Source organism: Aegilops tauschii, chromosome 6 (genome assembly GCF_002575655.3).
Source record: "Aegilops tauschii subsp. strangulata cultivar AL8/78 chromosome 6, Aet v6.0, whole genome shotgun sequence".
Classification (NCBI taxonomy): Eukaryota; Viridiplantae; Streptophyta; class Magnoliopsida; order Poales; family Poaceae; genus Aegilops; species Aegilops tauschii.
Window position 1 is genome coordinate 10,501,572 of NC_053040.3, and position 8,405 is coordinate 10,509,976.

The 8,405-nt window shown below is 40.7% G+C and overlaps 1 long non-coding RNA gene across 1 annotated transcript; it reads right to left on the reverse strand.

Annotated features, from left to right (window-relative positions):
- Nucleotides 1-256: 256 nt before the first annotated feature.
- On the reverse strand, nt 257-3,579 carry LOC120966048 (uncharacterized). The gene is made up of 2 exons (XR_005759036.3): nt 3,178-3,579; nt 257-602 (listed from the first exon to the last, which is right to left on the reverse strand). It is a non-coding gene; the product is annotated as an uncharacterized lncRNA (long non-coding RNA).
- Between the last annotated feature and the right edge of the window lie 4,826 nt (nt 3,580-8,405).

Below are 8,405 nucleotides of genomic sequence, written 5' to 3' on the forward strand. Positions count from 1 at the left end.
GTCCACTTACAATCACTCGGGAGAAAAATACAGTGATAATTAGACTGCCATTCTGGTAACTTGCAGTCTACTCATAGTGATATCTTAAGTGTTAAAGTCTAGATACACAAAACTTACAGTCAATTAGCACTGGAACTTCTAAAATTACAGTGTATTTATGCATAACTTACACTCATATTGTGTGATTATTACAGTGACATTATGACCGGAACTTGTCGAATCTCAAAGACACCCGTTTGCAGCCCTGAGTCATGAGTTGGTATGTATATACGCGGGTTGGACTGAACCCATTTGCATTCATGACAAGCAGGTGAAAAACCTTGAAATTACAGTAATAAAACCTTGCAAGTATAGTACCTAGTGTCTTCTACAGATTATAGAGACACAACTGAACCAACATTGCGATGCAGAGGCCGGGGGCAATCCTCCTTTTCGAAAAGAAAAAAACAGCTGAACCAACATACACACTTGACACTTCCTATCATACAGATGACTACACACTGAACCAACATAGACACTGCCCTATCCATAGTGTGAAAAAAGCAGTTCATCATCTATCTAATGCAAACAATCCTTCTTCTCCATCATTGTTAATTCACAGTCTGAAAAAAAGGATCAAACACGACATTAGACCAATCATTAAGATATACAGCACAAAGGGACGCCATTAACACTGAACCAAAAAGCTGAAAATACATAGTACATGAGACAGCGAGTGACATAGACGAGTACAGTAAATTAGGCAACCTTTAGCCAAAAGTACAACTAAAAAAGACTGGAAGTCATGAACCTCTTTACTGTAAATTTGAAGTATAAAAAACAGAAGTGCTTACATCTTCAAAAAAAATCAGTAACAAGAAGTCTAGAACTTATCCACCCTGTTGAACTCACTGAAAAACTTATCATTATCATACTTTGTCCTTAAGTTGGGAATGTCAGCGCTTGAAAAATGGTCAACAACTTGAGTCCTTGCAGTCCACACTTCCATAAACTCCAATGTAAAGACACCACAATTGTGTGCCTGGTTTCACATGAATAAAGGAAGAAAAAAAAAGATACCAACAAAATCAAGAACAGAATATAAGAGAAAATCAGGCCAGCTATACTAAAAAACAAATTACCTATTGGTCTGATTGGAACAGCTATAGGTCGATAACATCATTTGTTTTCCAAACTGTTTTGTTTCCTCAACATGGGAGTAATAAAAGTGTCCCAGAATCCTATAAAGTTTGTAATACGCTCGAATAAAGGAAAATACAAGAGATAAATCTTAAAAGATAACAACACAGTGCCTTCAAAAGGGAAACAAATTGATTAAAATGTACTAGCATATCGCCAATCTGCAAGTGAAATTCAGAATGCTCATTAAAAGCTGGATCAAGTAAAGTAAAGGCTCTTCCCTTCAAACAAACAAAGAAAGAAAACCAATGCTTTCGAACGGTTACAGAGAAGTACAGCTGGAACAAGGAAGAATAATATGAAGAAAAATGTATATAGAGAAAATGAGAAATAAAAAAGAAATGGCAAAGACAAACACCAAAAAAGAAGGCAGAAATTAAATTACTATCATGGAGGAAATGAAAAATAAAAAGAAAGAGCAAAGACAAACACCAACAAGGAACCATGGAGTTAGAAATCCTTCAATTCCAATTGGGGCAAAGATAAACACCAAAGCTGCAACAACTAATTGGGGGAGAGCCATGGAAGATCATACAAGAGACGATCCACAGGCCGGAAATCCTTCAATACCAATGTCTTTGCTCATGCCTAGTGATTTTCTATGAGATCTAGAACCGGTAAAATCACAAGAATGAAAAGCAGAGATCACAAATTCTTTTCATTTGACAGAGTGTATTGCACAGAGCACTCTAGTCAAAATCAAAGAAACTGGTCAGTTTTGTTTCAAAATCACCAGGGCAAAAGAAACTAAAATTTACAGTAGCAAAACAGTACTGAAATTACTATTATCAAGTTGCAACACTAACCAAAGGTAGATTCAGTATATATTAACAGTGTGAATAGATAGAACACTACCCAACAAAGACACTGTGATTTACAGTCTAATTACCACTGTAATTTTACTGAAATTACACTGTGATTTGCATTGACTGTAAATACAGTAAATATTCTAGTAAAAATGGCACTGTGATTACCCATGGAAATTACACTGTAACAACATTGTAAATATAGAGAAATTGCACTGTAATTACAGTAAATAGCAGTGTGATTTACAGTGTAATTACCCTAAAAATTACGCTGTAATTACACTGCAATTACAAGTATACTGTAAGAGCACTATAATTACAATACGATTACTCTGTAATTTCAGAGGAAATGACACTGTAATTAAAATGAAATTACAATCTTAAAGCTGTTGTAAACTTAGATGCAACACTACGGAAAACATAGAAAAAATGTTATAAAATGGATACAAATACTACCAAACAAAGACAAACCACAAAGATAAAGATGCAACACTACGGTTCTAAAATGCTTGCAGACCCAACATAGTCAAACTTCATTGTGATCTAGTGTAATTAACCTGAAAATAGCACTATAATAACCTGAAATTACATTGTAATTGCAGTGCCTGTAAACTAAAAATCATAGAAGTTACAGCAAAAATTGCACAATGGTTACCTCTGGAACTTACACTGAAATTACAATGTCACTACTATGTGATTTCAAATGAAATTACACTGTAATTAAAATGAAATTACAGTTATGGTTACCTCTGGAACTTACACTGAAATTACAATGTCACTACTCTATGATTTCAGAGGAAATTACACTGTAATTAAAATGAAATCAGATTTATGAAGTTGTGGTAACTTAGATGCAACTAGTACCTAAAAACGAACACCCCTGGATCTAACAACAAAAAACGTCAGCGGAATCAAACGCCCAGGTTAGCAGAAAGAAAATCAACAGGGGAATCGGATCCACCGCTACATCCATCCACCTATCAATGTAATTGCAAAAAAATCGCCAAAATCCACCTCTAAGACTACACATACACCTACATCTACATCAAACACAAGGGGAATCGAATCAAACCACAAGATCTAGAAGAAATTCAATGGGGCAAGGGAGAAGACCAGGATATCCAACTGAAACCACACGGCACTGGAGCGGAAATCAATCTGAAGAAGAGGAGGAGGAGAAGATGGGAATCACCATGGACGACGAGGAAATCGCCAAGAATCGCCTCCCTCTCTCAGCTTTAACTCTCGCCAAGAAATGAGAAAGGACAAAAAAAAGACAGAGAACAAAAGGGATAGGCGGTAACGGGCTGGCTGGGAAACGAAAGCGCACCCGGTAACAGAGACAGAAAAAAAAAGTCCAAAAAAGCCAGCACCCAGCGCGGATCTTGGCACAAGACCAAGCGGCCAGAAATTTGAATGAAACCCAATTGTAAATCACTCGACTGTTAATTAGCAAAACCGTAAAATAAAGGACGGACACAGACAGCGTACGGACTAAAGCAAACCGTAGGGACTCACCTGATGCAATTAGAAAAGGAGTATCCTGTCAGGTGTCTATTATAATTCATACAGGATCCAACTAAAAAAATAGAATTCAAACACGATAAATCAAGCAGTAAAAAAGGCCATGTACGAAGGTCACCCCACCGTTTCATTAGAAAACAAGCACCGAACACTCACCGTTGAGGAACCCAATATTTAGAATACTCATCATTATGTGAAGACTCAAGTATTCTTTCTTTTTTTTGCGAGAAAAATTTCCAATCTATTCATCTTCAATCATGGTAGTACAACGAACACTAGAAATAATAAAAATTACATCCAGATCCGTAAACCACCTAGCGACGACTACAAGCACTGAAGCGAGCCGAAGGCGCGCCGCTGTCATCGCCCCTCCATCGCCGGAGCCGGGCAAACCTTGTTGTAGTAGACAGTCAGGAAGTCGTCGTGCTAAGGCCCTGTAGAACCAACACACCAGAACAGTAACCGCCGCCGATGAAGAGAGTAGATCAGAAGGATCCAACCTGAAGATACAGGAAAAATAGACGAACGATAAACAGATCCGAGCAAATCCACCAAAGACAGATCCGCCGGAGACACACCTCCACACGCCCACCGATGATGCTAGACGCATCACCGGAACGGGGGCTAGGCGGGGAGACCTTTATTCCATCTTCAGGGAGTCGCCGCCGTCTCGCCTTCCTGAGGAGGACACAAACCCAACTCAAGTATTCAAGCCAGCCCACATAACATCCGTATCGTACTTTTATCCGCCGGCCAAAACCATCGGACCAACGTACGCCAATATGAATAGAAAGGAGGCCAGTGATAGCCTACATCGGTTGACTAATGTCCAGGATAGTGATAGAGAAAAGTGGCACTAGGAGGAACTCCATATAATTAGCATCCGCCACTCCATATAAACATGGTAGATATGAATCCGATTGTTCATAATTATGACCCAGAAACAAGTCATATCAATTGTAACCTAGAAATGAATCATATCAACTGTAATGAGTACTACCCCTAAAAAACCCTGTAATGAGTACAACTATTATAAACATTAAATAATATTCCATCGCTTGGTATATAGATGATGTTTTGGATATTGACTCGGTCCAATTTGCATGTTTGACCTTTTTTATATTACAAAAAGCGCAAAAAGGAAGTTATCATACTACTTTCACTTTACCAATTTAGCTATTTTTAAATATTATAGTCAACCAAGATTTGTTTTCGCACTAGTAGAAAAAGAGGCTTCCATACGCCCCCATTAGTCCCCAAAATAATCGAACCGCGACCAAAGGGGTCTTTAGTCGCGGTTCGGGAGGAGACCCACGACCAACTATCTGGGCCCAGCGCGCTCGGTCGACAGCTGGCGGACGGGAGGGGCTTTAGTCCCGATTGGCCTGGCCAACCGGGACTAAAGGTCCTCAGGCTGGCCCGAAGGCCTTTAGTCGCGGTTGGCCAGACCAACCGGGACTAAAGGTTAGACCTTTAGTCCCGGTTGGTGCCACCAATCGGTACTAATGGGATTTGAGGCATTAGTACCGGTTCATGGCACGAACCGGGACTAAAGGTCCCATTTTCAAACTCTACCCCCCGCCCCCCTGATCGCCTTTTCAGTTTTAGAAAAAACAAAAGAAAATGATGGAAATGTCAAAAAAAATAAAATAAAATAAGTTTCCCATGTGATATGTGGTCTAGTCGTTGGGAAAATTAACAAATATGAATTTCGACTTTATTTGCAAAATCTCTCTGGAATTTCTTAAAATGGGCATAACTTTTGCATACGACTCGGATGAAAAAGTTTTTTATATGAAAAATCATCTACTCGAAAAGTTTTTTATTTTCAAAATCCTCAAAAACCTAACAGAAAAAAAGATACAGAGCTTTTAAGATCTGGAGAGGCAAAAAAATTCAAAAAATTTCAAATTGTGGTCAAACTATGGTCAAACAATGGTCAAACTAATTATTCTAGAATATTAGTGTTACTAAATAATTATTTCAGTTTTTTTAAATTTTGGTCAAATCTGGTCAAACTATGGTCAAACAGTGGTCAAACAATGGTCAAACTAATTATTTCCAGAAATATTAGTGTTACTAAATAATTATTGTTTTTTAAAACAATAGTTTCAAACTCAAACAGTGAAATGTGTCACTTGATGCTCAAGCTAAATTCCTGAGGGTTAATAGAATTGACATCCTACTATTGTCAGGAAAACAACAAGTGCAGACTTGGAAATGAGGGAGAATAGAACCCGGAAGTTAAGCGTGCTCAGGCTGGAGTAGTGAGAGGATGGGTGACCGTCCAGGAAGTTAGATGATTTGGAGGTGATTAGAGATTAGAGGATAAATTGAGCAGTGATGAGGGGTGGTGATTAGAGATTAGAGGATAAATTGAGCAGTGATGAGGGGTGGTGATTAGAGATTAGAGGTTAAAATAATTAGAAATTTGAAAATAAAAAAATTATAAAAATTCACAAAAAAACCAGGTTTAGGGGGGCTAAAACCCTAAACCTGCGGAGGAGGCCTTTAGTCCCGGTTAGCCACGAGAACCGGGACTAAAGGCCTTTAGTCGCGGTTCGTAAGAGGCGCGACTAAGGGGGGGGGTGGTCTTTAGTCGCGCATATTTAGTCCCGGTTGCACTGCCGGGACTAAAGGCCTTTGCGAACCGGGACTAAAGGCTCATTTTCTACCAGTGTCAACTGCCTGCTTTCTAGGGTGTGATTTATCTTGCAAACATGGAAAGCACATGTTTTTTTAGATATGAAACTAGAGATAAACATAAAATCAACTTAGCAACTTGGTTAGGAAATTAGTAATTGGAATTATATTTTGTTGGAATAAATCAGTGGTTTTATTTCCAACAGATAGTATGCAACATGCAGCGAAACATGACCAATGCCAATGTAATATTCCTCATATGTGTTGGTATGCCGGGGTTACGTAGATGAATAAAAATGCATGATTTTGCGAGTCGTAAAAAAGAAAGATGTGTTTTGAACAAAGATAAAAATGACAAAGCATGATCAGTCACCGGTCATTAAAAGGCTTACATTCACCAAAACCGACAGAAAAGTGGTTATTTGGGAAGAAACGATGTTCTCTACAGATCACATGCATCGCATTAGGTGGGAAGAATAATCAAAATGGTGTTTATGTTCTATGTGGGCAAGAGAGAATACAACAATAGGCAAGCAAAACAATGTTGTTTATAATATTATTTTTAATGCGTACAACAATGGTTACAACAATATACATCAATGATTACATTTGCTTGGATGGCCAATGTTGTTTATCAAAAGGTACACACCAATAGATGAAATAAAAGTGCAAGAGATAAAGTGAGGACTTAGAAGGTGGGTCTCTACTAAGACCAAGTATTAACCAATAACTTAATTCTCCACATGGAAATAGTTTCCACTAAAGTCCAATAATATTTTGTTAAGATGTGCATCATGTTGAAAACATGCTTTTAAATTATTATAAATATGCACCGCTTCTCAAAAAATATCTAACATAATAAAATAATAAATAAGACACATAAATATAACATCATCCTAACAAATCTAGCCACGCAAATGCGCGGGGTGATATTGCCGCACTATGGCGAGCACATGGCTCTACTCGTGTTAAGCTGTATAAACCGCGACAAGGAGCGCCGGCCAACTATGAGCGACGTCCTCGTGGCCGTGAGAGGAATGTCCCAGCTGTACTGAACCGATGTATCTAGAGTGTGAGGCGTCGTCTTCTCCAGCAGCGTGATAGCACATGATGTGATTTCGTGGCAAAACACGAGATCATGAATTCAAAGATCTTTTATTTTTCCTTATATGTATATTGTGTATATCATAGTTGCGCAACAAGATCACGACGCCTCTTGATTCCGATGAGTTTCCCAGGAATTTTGTAAGATCTTGGTCATTGTACTTCATTAGGAATCCAGTTTTATACAGCGCATTTGATTTTGCAGGGTTTAGCTTCAAGGAATTCTATATAAATCCAGAAAAGAATGTTTCTATTTGTTAGGTTGATCATCCAACGGGTCGAACGGGCCCCTGACTCGTGCCCTGATCGGGGGCGCCCAACCAAACCATGGTTGGTGGGCCTCTGTCGCCAGCGCAATATAAAGAGGTGGCGTGCCGGGGCACGCATCACGAGGTTCACCGTGCACCACAACACCACCAACACATCAATCCGATCTAGGGTTTGCGCTGGGCCGACGGGAAGCTCCGCCGCCACCACTTCGCCCACACTCCGCCATCACCATGACCGGCGCTGGATCGAGCTCGTTAGCACCAGCAGAAGGTAGGTTCACCGGAAAGATCTAGCCTACCCAGATCCAAAGTGCTTCTAACAATGGTATCAACCCAGGTTTGGCTCAGATTTTCGGTAGAAAGAAATCATAGAACAGTTTTTCCCCTCCCCAAAGAACCCTAGCAGGGCAGAGTAAAGAAAATCAAAAAAGTAAACTGGAGAAGGCCTTGGGCCGCCGGCAAAGTGCGCCGCCACTCCGGCCGCGCCTGTTCCTCTCGATCCCCACACGCATCGGCAAGCCGAGGTGTGGGGACGAAGCACCACCCTACAAAGGGCAAAGGGGGCACCGCAGCCAAACCGCTCGACGGCGGCGCGCTCACCGCAAGGTGGACGCGCAGCCGGCGAGGGGGAAGGCCACGGCGCCGCATCTCGCCGTCTTGTGCTCAGCCACCGTCGTCATTTACTCTGATGAGAGGAGGAGCGGGCGGTGGAGACGGACAGAAGAAACAAAGGGAAAAGGGAAGGCGGCTCGCGCGGTGCAGTGGCTTCACGCCGTCGCCGGCGGAGCCCCAACCCCGCTGCAACACAAAGAGACAGAGCCGGCGCGAGGGGTGCAGAGGACGCGCAGCTGCGTCTCCCTCACGATCTGCCACAGATTAG